Raw genomic sequence first — 14977 nt, 5'->3', positions numbered from 1 at the left:
TTTCTCTCTCCACAGATGCTGCCTGACCTGCTGAGTGTTTCCAGCAGTTTCTGTTTTTATTTATAATATGCTGTTTGGACCACATTTATGGTCTATATTCTTCACGGCACATTATTCCACTGATAACACCTGCAGTACATTTTAGCTGAAAGAGTTCAAATGATTATCTCCTGGCTTTCGTAATGGAAGGGAATTTGGCTGAAAATGTTGCTCATATTACCCCTGCGGGAATCAGAGTTTTTCTTTCAATTGGATTACTCTAGATGATTGTTCTAATTATTACGGAGACATCCCACATACCCGTCATTGCATTAACAGAGTGACCTGTTGTTCGAGAGCCCTGAAATTGCACTGCAGGATATTAGCGTAAGAAGGCTTAACCTGTTTGTCTGAAATACCTTTCTGTGCTATTTTAATGGAAGCGTTAACCTGTTTAAAATGAATAGTGGAGAGGGGAATTCCAAATGAGTGTGTTAAGTGTTTAAGAGCATAAGAATTAGGAGCAGGAGTAGGCTATACGGCCCCTCGAGCCATTCAATAAAATCATGGCTGATCTTCGACCTCAACTCCACTTTCCCGCCCGATCCCCATATCCCTCGATTCCCCTCGAGTCCAAAAATCTATCGATCTCAGTCTTGAATATACTCAACGACTCAGCATCCACAGCCCTCTGGGGTAGAGAATTCCAAAAATTCACCACACTCTGAGTAAAGAAACTCCTCCTCATCTCGGCCTTAAATGGCCGGCCCCTTATCCTCAGACTATGCCCCCTAGTTCTAGACACTCCAGCCACGGGGAAACAACCTCTCAGCATCTACCCTGTCAATCCCCCTCAGAATCTTGTATGTTTCACTGAGATCACCTCTCATTCTTCTAAACTCCAGAGAGTATAGGCCCATTCTACACAATCTCTCATCATAGGACAGCCCTCTCATCCCAGGGATCAATCATTTGCATTGTTGCACCTCACATTGTAACATTAGAGTCCTCACTTTCTCTATTTTACCAGCGACAATGGAATGATGTGTGGTGTGCACTGTGATGGCTCACACAGTCAAATAGCCTGCCAGTACTCACTGTTGCACATGATGAATGGCCACTTGCTTGAGGTAGTTGCTGCTGTTGCTGCTGCTCCTTGTGAAATGGCACCCCAGCACGAGTCAGTGCCTTTGAGAGAGAATTAGATATGAATAGAAAATCAAAAGTAAAAATATAAAATATAAATAGGACCAGTGAGTGTCACATTTACCAATGCTGTGACCTTGACTCTTCAGCACTAATTCTGGTCCAACACAGAGGCAGCAACCTGAGGTGCAGACCGAAGGCAAGTTCAATTTACAAACCACTAACATTCTGAGTCAGAAGGTTGTGGGTTCAAGTCCCACTCCAGAGACTTGAGCACAAAAATATAAGCTAACACTGCAGTGCAGTGCTGAGGGAGTGCTGCACTGTCGGAGGTACCGTCTTTCAGATGAGATAATAAACCATCTGCTCTCTCGGGTGGACGTAAAAGATCCCACGGCACTATTTAGAAGAAGAGCAGGGGAGTTCTCCCCGGTGTCCTGGGGCCAATATTTATCCCTCAATCAACATAACTAAAAACAGATTATCTGGTCATTATCACATCGCTGTTTGTGGGAGCTTGCTGTGCGCATATTGGCTGCCGTGTTTCCCACATTACAACAGTGAATACACTACAAAAAGTACTTCATTGGCTGTAAAGCACTTTGGGACGTCCTGAGGTCGTGAAAGGCGCTATAGAAATGCAAGTTTTTCTTTCTTTTCTGCCATTTTAAAAGTAAACAGCACATTAAAATTTATCAACACCTGCGACGATATCTATAGGAACTTTACTTTGTGATATGAATCAGTTATTTCTACTCCAAGTCTGGGAGTTCAATCACCACACCTGAACCTGAGCTCATAATTTAGGATAACATTTCAGTACAGCACGGAGTTGTTGCCACATTGTCAGAGGGGCTGTCCTTCAGAGGAAGCGTTAGACGGAGGTCCAGTCCCCGTGTGCAGGTGGACCTCAACTGTTTGAAGAGGTGCAGGGAGCTGTCCTGGCCAAAACTCCGCCACCAAGCAACACCACCAAAAGAAATAAAACGGAATAGCCCGATCATTCGGCTCATTGCTGTGCGTGGGATCTTAGAGTCATAGGGCTGGTTTTTCCAAGTCCCGTGGAGGCGGGTTTGGAGGCGGGAGTGGTGGGAAAATTGCAGAATCGGGGGGCACAAACCCATCCCGCCCCCAAACTGCCTCCGTGCCAATGTCCCAGGAGGCGAGTATCCGACCTGTACTGGGAGCCGCCTCCCCGAGGCGGGAAGGTTTTTTTCCTAATCCCTATTTTTAGCCCTGAAGTGTGGGCTGTCCGATGGCTCCGAACCACGCCAAGTTAGCGAGGCGGACCGTCGGTCTGAAGGGGCTGGATGGGTCGAGATGTCCGTTGTGCAGGTGAGTGATGGGTGCATGTGTGCAGAGGTAAATGTGTCAGGTAAGTGTAAAGTGTTTTAATAAGTTTTACTTACCTTTACTTTCTCCTGCAGGCTTCCTTCCTTCAGGTCTCGGGAGTCCCTCAGCTCACCGGCACAGAAAGCAGAATGGCCGCTGAACTGTCAAAAGCTGCAGCCTCTGCTTTCTGGTGTGGAGAGATCTCTAACTGAGTCTGAGTAGAAGGACTCAAGTTAGAAGACAGATTGTCAGTGTTTGACAGCTTCACAGAGCTGTCAAGTGCTGATTTTTCATCTGTCAAAAGCTCTTGACAGATGAAATGTCAATCGCTGACATTACCAGTAACCAGGTGTCCCTTAATTGGCCTGCTTAATTGGCGGGCTTAACAAAGTCAATCAAGGGAAAATAGTGTGGGTTGGCCAGAAGTCGATGGAGGCGGGATTACAACCCAAAAAGTGGGAGTCCCGCCTCCATCACGTCCCCATTGACAAAATCCAGCCCATAGAGTTATACAGCACAGAAAGAGGCCCTTCGGCCCATCGTGTCTGCGCCGGCCATCAAGCCCTGTCTATTCTAATCCCATTTTCCAGCACTTGGTCCGTAGCCTTGTATGCTATGACGTTTCAAGTGTTCATCTAAATGCTTCTTGAATGTTTTGAGGGTTCCTGCCTCTACCACCCTTTCAGGCAGTGAGTTCCAGATTCCAACCACCCTCTGGGTGAAAAGGTTTTTCCTCAAATCCCCTCTAAACCTCCTGCCCCTTACCTTGAAACTATGCCCCCTGGTTATTGACCCCTCTACTAAGGGGAAAAGTTCCTTTCTATTTATCCTATCTATGCCCCTCATAATTTTGTACACCTCAATCAGTGTAAAATATGGCCGCATCTTCATAAGTGGCAGTCACTGCACTTCTAAGTCACGGATTGTACGTGAAGTGATTTGAGATGTTTCTGAGAGATACAGGGTGCGATATAAATGTACGCCTTTATTTCTCTGAACAGGTCGGGTTTAAACATGTCAGAACAGTGACACAAGGTTGAATAAAGTTATCATTCTTTTGATACACTTTACCTCACTTTGGAAATGGTCAACAGAACATGTGCTTATTTTCCTTCTTTATCGTCCAAATTATTTTTTAATTCATTCACGGGATGTGGGCGTCACCAGCAAGGCCAGCGTTTATTGCCCATCCCTAACTGCCCTGGGGAAGGTGGTGGGGTAAGACTGAGTGGCTTGTCCAGGCCATTTTAGAGTCAACCACATTGCTCTGAGCCTGGAGTCACACATAGAAAACATAGAAAAATAGGAGCAGGAGTCGGCCATTCGGCCCCTCGAGCCTGCTCCGCCATTCAATATGATCATGGCTGATCCTCTATCTCAATACCATATTCCCGCTCTCTCCCCATACCCCTTGATGCCTTTTGTGTCTAGAAATCTATCTATCTCCCTCTTAAATATATTTAGTTACTTTTTCTCCACAGCCTTCTGCGGTAGAGAATTCCACAGGTTCACCACCCTCTGAGTGAAGAAATTTCTCCTCATCTCAGTCCTAAATGTCCTACCCCGTATCCTGAGACTGTGACCCCCTCGTTCTAGATGCCCCAGCCAGGGGAAACATTCTCCCTGCATCCAGTCTATCTAGCCCTGTCAGAATTTTATACGTTTCAATGAGATCTACCTCTCATTCTTCTAAACTCTAGTGAATACAGGCCTAGTCGACCCAATCTCCCCTCATAGGCCAGACCAGGTAAGGGCAGTAGATTTCCTTCCCAAATGATATTAGTGAACCAGTAGTTTCATGATCACCATTAGTGATTGGACATAAGCCTGACTTAAAGGCAATATGGTGAGAGACCCCAACATGCAGCTCATGCCTTTTAATGGGGTCATAACTGATACTAGCTTTTTAATTCCAGATTTATTTAATTAACTGAATTTAAATTCCATGTGGGATTTGAATTCATGTCTCCTGGATCATTAGTCCGGGCCTCTGGATTAGTAGTCCAGTAACATAACCACTATGCTACCGTACCCGGTAAATGCAAAGCCAGAGTGCGATTTGCTACCGTTTAGTTCCCGATTACTACTGGAACTGCTTGGAGACTGGTGCTTCCTTAGCACAATGTGCTGAGTCACAGTGTCATTCCAAACAGGCTCAACAGAGCTCTGCTCAGCAAATCCAAATGCCGGCTACATTTTTAATGGCAGGGAAGAGCGGACAGGGCAGTCGGCCTCTTCACCAAAAGGTTAAAAGTGAAACTGAAATAGTATCAGACCCTGCAATGCAACCGGACGGGTTTGAAATGTTCACTTCGTAGTGTTGAGGTTGCGCTGCAGTCGGGGCGAAGCGGATGCGGGGTGAGATTATTTCTCAGAAGTGATCTCACGTACGCTTGCCCGAATTAGATCGTCCAACTTTACTCGTGAAAGATACTACACGGTTTGCATTGATGCGAAATCGTAGCAGCTTCACATTGATACAAAGTGTGTAGAGTGATGGCTCTCCTCACCTCCCCTCCCACCAGCGGACCGGCGGGGGTAGTTGCTGAAACAGTCGTACTCAATGCTGCTCTGCGCATGGCCAACAGGAAATATGTTTCTGCAAAGGAGGCGCAGCTCTGCTAATTTTACTCCATGAGAAACTTGTATTTGCATTTATATAGCACCTTTCACAACCACCGGGTGACCCAAAGCACTTTACAGCCAATGAAGTACTTTTTGAAGTGTAGTCACTTGTAATCACAGAATCACAGAAACCCCACAGTGCAGATAGAGGCCATTTCGGCCCATCGAGCCTGCACCGACACATATCCCACCCGATCCCCGTAACCCCTACACCAACACATATCCCACCCTATCCCAGTAACCTCACTTATTTAATCCCCCTAACACTAAGGGTCAATTTTTATCATAGCCAATCAACCTAACCCGCACATCTTTGGACTGTGGGAGGAAACCGGAGCACCCGGAGGAAACCCACGCAAACACGGGGAGAATGTGCAAACTCCACACAGACAGTCGCCCGAGGCCGGATTCGAACCCGGGTCCCTGGCGCTGTGAGGCAACAGTGCTAACCACTATGCCACCGTGCTGCCCGTAATGTAGGAAACGAGGCAGCCAATTGCACACAGCAAGCTCTCACATACAGCAATGTGACAATGACCAGATAATCTGTTTTTAGTAATGTTGATTGAGGGATAAATATTGGCCCAGGACACCAGGGAGAACTCCCCTGCTCTTCTTCGAAATAGTGGCCGTGCAATCTTTCCATCCACCTGAGAGAGCAGACGGGGCCTCGGTTTAACGTCTCATCTGAAAGACGACACCTCAAACAGTGCAGCAATCCCTCAGCACTGCACTAGAGTGTCAGCCTAGATTTTTGTGCTCAAGTCTCTGGAGTGGGACTGTGAGGGTGCTGCGCACTGAACCACAGCAGACTCCATGCAGAGATGATCCCATCTCACAAAAGATTGGGCTCAGCAGTAAGATTAAGATTGGCTGAACCATTAACTACAATGAACTTGAATGTTACTAAAGGCCAAGACGTGAAGCCATATCCTCTGGGAGTCCAACAGTCCACTGTTACAGCTGTCAGCCATAACCTTTTTTTAACTGCAATTGCTCTGTGGTTGCAATACGCTGTCATATATCATTACATTCATGGTGTACACCCACCGTGCAATACACTAAGAGCAGTACACATGATACAGGCCGATAGTTAGTGTAGGCTTTCACATGACCTGGAACTAACTTGGGGAAAGGTGGCTGCACTTACCTCACAGGGTCATTAGCGTAGGTTTTCTGATTGGGCATGAGCCCGACTTAAAGGCGGCATGGTGAGAGAACCCAACGTGCAGTGCACTGACCTCATGGTTTTTAATGGGGTCAGCCTCATTTTATTACTCATGCCAAGCAAGCACCAGGCACGGACAACACCTGCGGTTCTGAGCTTGTCTGGGTGGGAAATCACACGCTGCTACAGGATTTAAAGTCCTTCAGCAGCTCAAGAAAGCAGACATTGTGATACGGCAATTTTGAATTCTACCAAGCACGCAACAAATATCTATGTCCACAAAGACTGCAGGAAGCTTGACGAAGTCCCTTTCATGGAGAAGGTCATAGAAACTCTCCTGGAGGACGTGAGGCAGAAGAGGGCAGGTCCCTCTACGGCAGTGAGTGACCCAGGGCCTTGAGAGCAGGCCAGGGATAATGGGAGCAGCTGGCCACCTGTGTTAATGCTAAATAACAACAGAAAATGCTGGAAAAACTCAGCAGGCCAGGCAACATCCATGGAGAGAGAAATAGAGTCGACGTTTCAGGTCTGGGACCCTTCATCAGAACTGGAAAAAGCTGGAGATGTAACGGATATTAAGCAGGTGCGGAGACAGGGGGATTAATGCTACCTCCACCACTCCATGGGAAGGAGGGACGGGAAAAGGAAGGGAGGACTTGCATTTATATAGCACCTTTCACGATCAATGGACGCCCCAAAGCGCTTTACAGCCAATGCGATACTTTTTGAAATGTAGTCACTGTTGTAATGTAGGCATTAGACAGAAAGGTTGTTTTGGTTTGAATGCAGATAAGGATAAGCCCACCATAACCTTCCATCAATACATTCTACTAAGCCTGCATGGCATTTACAATTACCTCCCCTTCACATTGTCTTATGAGTACTTCCAAACCTTGCCATAAATGCCCATGACATTAATAAGTGCATTTAACAACAACAACTTGTATTTATCTAACGCCTTTAACATAGTAAAACGTCCCAAGGTGCTTCACAGGAGTGTTAAAAAACAAAATCTGACACCGAGCCACATAAGGAGATGACCAAACGTTTGGTCAAAGAGGTAGGTTTTATGGAATGTCTTAAAGGAGGAAAGAAAGGAAGAGAAGCGGAGAGTTTAGGGATTTGATATAAATTTCTGCTGTTCTTCCCACTCATCCAGTAAAGCTTAGAATTAAGCCCTTTGTGGCCAGGTCATTGCTTCTATTGAAAGCTCTAATTTAGAAGCTTCTCATAAATGAGACGAGTGTAACCTGCCCTCCTCTTCTCTTGCACTCGGTGTGCCATCGAAATTACAGCCAGACCCATTGGGCTCGGGAGCATCTGGCAGACAGCATATGCACTGCAAGCGAAAGGAGCCTAACTGACTGCTGGAGCAGTTCCCCAAACAAGATCGGGACAGCCAATTTTCATTTGACAAAAACTGACAAACGGTCAGTGTGGTCCAACAGAGCACAATTGGGCATGTGTGCTGGAGTCAGGGCAGCTCCCAACTCTGGATTTATATTACAGCTGGAAGTGTTGCTTCGGAATGCAAAGCGCTTCATAGCAGTGGTAACATTGCAGTGTATGGGCAGACTAAGTCACTCCACCGACAGACATTGTTTCTGCTAACCAAAACTGACCACGGCCGGACCCGAAGCAGGAAAGGCACCAACACACCAGTTTCCTGGGGCCAATATTTATCCCTCAATCAACAGAACAAAAAAAAACAGATGATCTGGTCATTCTCACATTGCTGTGTGTGGGAGCTTGCTGAGCACAAATTGGCTGCCGCGTTTCCCCCAGTGACTCCACTTCAAAAAGTACTTCACTGGCTGTAAAGCACTTTGAAATGTCCGGTAGTCTTTTGCCAGCACTCCCGATCCCCGATGGCCCAGCCGGGCCCCGTGTCGCGCTGCGCAAGGCCCCTCCCCTTTAAGAAGGGGAGGAAGGCCTGCAATACCGCGGCATGTAGCATTGCGATATTCCCTCGCAGCGCCCCAAGAGAGTGGCGGAGCGGTTCCAGTAGCGCCCCGCTTCCCTCTTGGAGTGCTACCACTCAATTTTGGCCGCGGGGGCACTAATGTTTCCGGGGCGCTAAAAGTAGTGCCCTGGTGAGGTTAACGCCCCAAAGGGAGCGCGACTCAATTTCTCCCCCCATGTCTTATCCATCTGCTTATTTCCACTTCCACAGCATCACCTGCCTCTGACCGTACCTTGCCCTCGTTTTCTCCAATATTCTATCCATGCCTTTTCGTCTCCAGAATTGATTTCTCCAAGTGTTCCTTCCTTGCCAGCCTTCCATCTCCATCCTCCATACACTCAGTTATCCAGAACTCGGCATCCTGTCCCGTCCTAAGCCCCACTCGCCCATCGCCCCTGACCTCGTTGGCCCACATTAGCTCCCTGTCCCTCAACGCATTTAAAATCCTCAGCTACAAATCTCTCCCAGACCTTGCAGCCTTCGCCAGCCTTATATCCACTCGTGTCTCCTCTGATCCTCTTATTCTGGCCTCCTGTGTATCATCCCCTCCCTCTGCCCCCACCTTCACCTGCCTAAGTCCTACAATTGAATGGCTTGCTAGGCCACTTCAGAGGGTGTTATGAGTTAGCCAAGTGTAGGAATAGAATTAGTGAACCAGCTGGTTTTTTTTGCAACAATCCAGCAACTTCTGTGGTCATTTTTCCTTGTGCCCACAAATGACCAGATTTATTGAATTCAGTTTCACAACTTCCCATGGTCGCTGATCCAGTACAACAACAACATCAGCAACTTGTATTTATATAGCACCTTTAACGTAGTAAAACGTCCCAAGGTGCTTCACAGCAGCGATTATCAAACAAAATTTGACACCGAGCCACATAAGGATTGTAGGACAGAATATCTCCAAGTTTGCAGATGACACAAAGCTGGGTGGGCGTGTGTGCTGTGAGGAGGATGCAGAGAAACTCCAATACAATTTGGACAGGTTGGGTGATTGGGCAGATGCATGGCAAATGCAGTATAATGTGGATAAATGCGAGGTTATCCACTTCAGTGGCAAAAACAGGAAGACAGATTATTATCTGAACGGCAATAGATTGGGAAAAGGGGAAGTGCAACGAGACCTGGGTGTCCTTGTGCACCAGTCGCTGAAGGTAAGCATGCAGGTGCAGCAGGCGGTTAAGAAGGCAAATGGTATGTTGGCCTCGAGAGGATTCGAGTATAGGAGCAAGGATGTCTTGCTGCAGTTGTACAGGGCCTTGGTGAGGCCACACCTTGAGTATTGTGTGCAGTTTTGGTCGCCTTATCTGAGGAAGGCTGTTCTTGCCATGGAGGGAGTGCAGCAAAGATTCACCAGACTGATACCTGGGATGGCAGGAATGACATATGAGGAGAGATTGGGTCGATTAGGCTTATATTCGCTGGAGTTTAGAAGAATGAGAGGATCTCATTCTAACAGGACTAGACAGACTAGATGCAGGAAGAATGTTCCCGATGGCGGGGAGTCCAGAACCAGGGGTCACAGTCTAAGGATAAGGGGTAAGCCATTTACGACTGAGATGAGATGGAATTTCTTCACCCAGAGAGTGGTGAACCTGTGGAATTCTCTGCCACACAGGGCAGTTGAGGCCAATTCATTAAATATATTCAAGAAGGAGTTGGATATATTTCTTGAGGCTAAAGGGATCAAGGGATATGGGGAGAAAGTAGGGACAGGGTACTGAATTTGGATGATCAGCCATGATCTCATTAAATGGCGGAACAGGCTCGAGGGGCCGAATGGCCTACTCCTGCTCCTATCTTCTATGTTTCTAAGACCAAAAGCTTGGTCAAAGAGGTAGGTTTTAAGGAGCGTCTTAAAGGAGGAAAGAGAAAGGTTGAGAGGCGGAGAGGTTTAAGGAGGGTGTTCCAGAGCTGGGGGCCCAGGCAGCTGAAGGCACCACCACCAATGGTGGAGTGATTAAAATCAAGGATGCTCAAGAGGCCAGAATGAGAGGAGCGCAGAGATCTGCGGGGTTGTGGGGCTGGAGGAGGTTACAGAGATAGGGAGGGGGCGAGGCCATGGAGGGATTTGAAAACCAGGATTTGAATTTTAAAATCAAATCGCTATCATGCGATATATGAATTGCAGTTTTTTGTTGTTTCTGGAGCCTTTTTGGAATGCTCAATTGAAACTGCTTAGAATGCTGCACAGAGGGTGTCTCATATGTTGTTTTATGTGATTTTTCTATCACCTGAGGGAGTAATAAATCTATTAAATGTATGTTTTCCAGAAGAGCAGCTTGTGGTCGTGTCACCAACAGGTGTTCATGGGATCTGCCAACTGTCGTAATGATGCCTCAAAGTTTGGGGAATCGCCACCATCGTAGATCCACAAAAATCGGTTTATAAATGTGCCATTGGGTTAAGTGAACTGGTTGACCAAAATAACTGCAGGGAGCCAGTCTCGATGTTCAAACTCAATCAGACACCAGCATAGGCCAGTTGGGCCGAATGGCCAGTTTCTGTGCTGTAAACTCTATGGAAGTAATTTGCTTGTTGCACAACTCGCAGAGCCTGGAGTGACCAATACATGACTTAAGAAGCCAAAGGAGGAGTGCAGCGCACACCGATCACTTCCCCTGGACTTGGAACAGCAGGAAAAAGGTCAAGGCAAAAGCACCTGGAAAGCATCAGTGGGCGGCTGCTGCACTGCTATGTCTCAACGTTTTTGGCAGCCCTGTCGACCCTTCATCTTGCAGCCGTCCAGTCAGCAGACTGGGGCCCTGACGTTACACCATGGGACGCAGGAGCACAATCGCTTTCTTGTATTTGTTTTAAATTCTTCTCCCTGCCGTTTTAGCGGAGGCATCAACCCAGTTCCTTGAAATTGATCGATGCTGCTGCGGAGCCAGGGATTTCAGGAGAGCGTGCTGAGCGTTTCCATGCGAGAATCCCATGGCATCTGTGTAGGTCCTAGTGGTTCAGGGTGAAATATTCATAGAATAAAGTATCTGGAACTCGCTCCCACATGGGAGTAGTTAAGGCGAATAGCGCAGATTCATTTAAGGGGAAGACAGACAAGTACATGAGGGAGAAAGGATTAGAAGGGTATGCAGATAGGGTTGGATGAAGAGGGGTGGGAGGAGGCTCGTGTGGAGCATAAACACCGGCACAGACCAGTTGGGTCGAATGGCCTGTTTCTGTGCAGTAGACTCGATGTAATTTGTGGGCAATGGTTTATTGTGGATTATTTCTGATATTTGACAATTATTGTGAGATATATCTGATGAAAACAGCTGTTTTTTTAATCAATCTCCCTCGCCTCAATGTTTTATACAAAGTAGCAATGTTTTATTTCACTATCAATTTACTGAAGGTAACAGGTAATCTAACTGCAATTTCACAAAGTGCGGGCCTGCCTGCTGTCACTTTGAATTGCACTTGACCGACTCTCTGTCACGTTAAATGCAGCAGCCTCCTTCTGTGATGCATCCTCACGAAATAAAGCTTTTATATTTTCAATTACACCTGGTGGGTCTGGGCAATTCACAGGGAAGAAGCAGCTAGAGGTGAATCAAGCGTGCATAATGAACTTGGTTTTTTGTTTTAGAGCGATGAATTGTGCCCCTGACATTGCTGTGTGCTTTCGAGTATTGTCCCAGGGGCTTGTTTGTCCTCCCCATGCACTTCACCAGTATTTAGAGTCGAGCCTTGCTGGTGGGCAATGGAATGGTGGCGAAGAGGGCAACAGAGGAAACACAATTAATTTGCGCATCACTGGGACGGTACAAGTGACAGCTTTGAACTTGTGGAACCTGTTGCACGTTACTGCCCAGATGGAGCTCATGGAGCGCAGCTGGCACTCCGCGGTTCAGGAGGCCGGGGACGGCAGCGGAGGCAGGTGGCTGGCGGCCAGCAACAAAAATGGCCGCCCACCACCTCACCTTTAAATAGCACCGTCCCGGCCGCAGGTAGGACCCCCTGACCAGGGGGCGCGAGCGGGGCGCTGCGCACGGCGCTGACGTCATCAATGGTGGCGCAGTGCCGTGGGGCGCTAACGGTTAGCGCCGCTGCTAACCTCCCGCTGAATTTCGCGGATACTAGTTGCTTTGTGCCCCTCTTAGGGCTACTGAACTCCACAAATAAACTCTAAAGCCTGCACATCTGCCAATGCACTTTATTATGTTTATGTTAATCTATTACAAGCCAAATGAATGTTGAATGTTTAAATGTCTTAATCTAAATGTACACTCTCAGGAGCCGCAAGCCTACATTTCGTTGCACTGCACTTGTGCACTAACAATGACAATAAAGTTGATTATTATTATTATTAGGAGGAGCAAAGCAACCGAATTTTTCCCCCATGGGGTTTAAAGCTCAGCTCTGACTCAAACAAAACGGTGAGGTTATGTGTAGTCTGGCTCAGCCTGAATGCAGCAGGATGGCGGGGGGCGGGTGGAGTGGTTGGAGTCAATAGAAAAGATGCAGAGATTTTGACAGGGCTCGAAACAATGCCTTTGGCCCTTCCGATACTCAGTTGGAGAAATAAAATGCATGATGCAGTAATTGTGAGGTCAGGTTTGAATCCATAAAGAATCCAACAGATTACAACACCGCTCCGTTACCTGTGCTCAGTTACATTTCCTAGCAAAACGACTGGGGGGTCCATTACCAGCCCGCACAAACTTTCAAAATGATCACCAAAATAAAATTGCTTCTCAAACTTTGCATTAAACAAAAGGAGCGAAATTCTAACTCTATACCATTTCAGCATAAATTCATCTGACAAATACTCCACTGAGCAATCTGTCTGCTTTACTCTGCATCTAACCTCCCTGGTTATACCCACCCTGGGATTGCTTGATGTTGGTTACAAATCTGAAAAGTAATCCATTTAACAGCACAGACATCCCTTGTTGACGTTGAAGAAGGGCTCCGTAAATTAGCTCCGTGTGATGAATGTGCGAGCAGGTGAATGTAAACATTTTATTTGATACATTGTTATCCGTTCAACTTCTACATCATTCTACTCCTTTAAAACACTTCTATTTTTTATTGAATACACTGTAGACTGCTTGTGCATCAGAGCATTGCCTTGATTTCTGTACAACATTAAAGGTGGATAACATTGCTCGATTAGAGTTATGCTTTTGTACATCAATGCCCCTTTCCACCCCGTCTAAAAACCTGAATGTATTCTATCACTGACTGTTTTCCATTTTGAATTGTGCGACCTTTAAAGCAACCTCTACTCTCAGTAATAGGGTGCCCCAATTTATCACATGACACAGAAGCTTTTAGGATTTGTACGTTCTCCTTTATTATAAACATGATTTCTGCTGCTCTCAAACTGAAGAAAGTTTTTTTGCTTCAACCTCTGGGTTTTGTTGTATAATCCTTTGTTAAACGTACACACCTCTTCGGCAGCACCTCCCAAACCCGCGACCTCGACCACCTAGAAGGACAAGGGCAGCAGGCGCAGGGGAACACCAGCACCTCCAAGTTTCCCTCCGAGTCACACACCATCCTGACTTGACAATATATCGGCCGTTCCTTCATCGTCACTGGGTCAAAATCCTAGAACTCCCTCCCTAACAGCACTGTGGGAGTACCTTCACCACATGCAGCGGTTCAAGAAGGCGGCTCACCACCACCTTCTCAAGGGCAACTAGGGATGGGCAATAAATGCTGGCCTTGCCAGCGACGCCCACATCCCATAAACAAATTTTTTAAAAAGACATTGGCCTAGAAATTCGGTGGGCTGCGCCACCAGTTAGCGCCTAAAGAGGGCATTCAGTGGCTTTAGCGCCACTGGCCACGCCTCCCGCGATATTTAGCTGGGGCGCTAATGGCGGCGTTAGCCTATTGCGCTGCGCCGCCACCGATGACATCACCGCCCCGATCTCAATATTCGGTAGCGCCCGCCTCTGTAACGCCGTTCGCAAATCGCGCCCGGTTCACGGGGCCTACCTGTGGCGGCAGTGGCGCAAATTAAGGTGGAGGTGCGGGGCGGACGTTTTTTTCAGCGGCCGCCTGCCAGCACCTCCATCCCCGGCCTCCTGATCTCCCCCCGCGGCATTGCCGGCTGTTTTCCGAGAGCCCGGCACTTCTCCTCGGTGCCGGGCTCTTTTGCCGGCACTCGCGATCTCTGATCGCGTTGGTGCAGGCCCCTCCCCCTTAAGAATGGGAGGAAGGCCTGCAGTACCGCAGCGCGCCGTGCCGCAGCGTGTGGCACTGCGGCACGTTGTGCTGCGATATTCAGTTTCAACGCCCTAAGAGGGACGCGGAGCGCCTCGAGCCTCACCCTGTGTCCCTCTTGGGGCGTTCAAGCTGAATTTCCAGCGGTCGCAACTGCTCCGATCGCTGCGCTAATTCCGGCGCCCAGGCGAGCTTGGCGCCCCGTTTGCGGCTCCACTGAATTTCTCCCCCTTTGGCTTTAGCTTTCTCAGAACAGGAGTAAGTCTTCCAATGAAACTAATTTAGGTTGGACACATTTAACAAATGTTACACTTCAACCCCATTATGCTGGACATGCTAACTAGCATCACGCTTCAGTAATTTAAGCCTTATTTTTTTTAATTCATTGATGGGATGTGGGCGTCACTGGCTAGGCCTGCATTTATTGCCCATCCCTAATTGCCCTCGAGAAGATGGTGGTGAGCCGCCTTCTTGAACTGCTGCAGTCCGTGTGGTGTCTTATTGTTTTTCGTAGCGGTTGTTTACAACTGAGTGGCTTGCTAGGCCATTTCAGAGGGCATTAAGAGTCAACCACATTGCTGTGG

At 47.6% G+C, this 14977-nt stretch overlaps 1 protein-coding gene across 3 annotated transcripts in view; it reads right to left on the bottom strand.

The window, feature by feature from the left end:
* Positions 1 to 14977, bottom strand: part of LOC147103421 (tyrosine-protein kinase Fyn-like) — a 363535-nt gene that overhangs the window by 311635 nt on the left and 36923 nt on the right. For 2 of the 3 annotated variants that reach the window (XM_085962994.1, XM_085962995.1), the window contains exon 2: positions 1078 to 1167. The exons of the other annotated variant lie outside the window; for it this stretch is intronic. The gene's annotated coding sequence lies outside the window, so the exon portion shown is untranslated. The remainder of the gene's footprint in view (positions 1 to 1077; positions 1168 to 14977) is intronic. 3 annotated transcript variants of the gene reach the window in all.

The sequence above is a fragment of the Somniosus microcephalus genome, chromosome 20 (assembly GCF_052327205.1).
Source record: "Somniosus microcephalus isolate GS21.2 chromosome 20, FLI_Smic_1.0, whole genome shotgun sequence".
NCBI classification, from domain to species: Eukaryota; Metazoa; Chordata; class Chondrichthyes; order Squaliformes; family Somniosidae; genus Somniosus; species Somniosus microcephalus.
The sequence above is the reverse complement of the archived record's forward strand: the minus strand, read 5'-3'. Positions and strand labels throughout refer to the sequence as shown.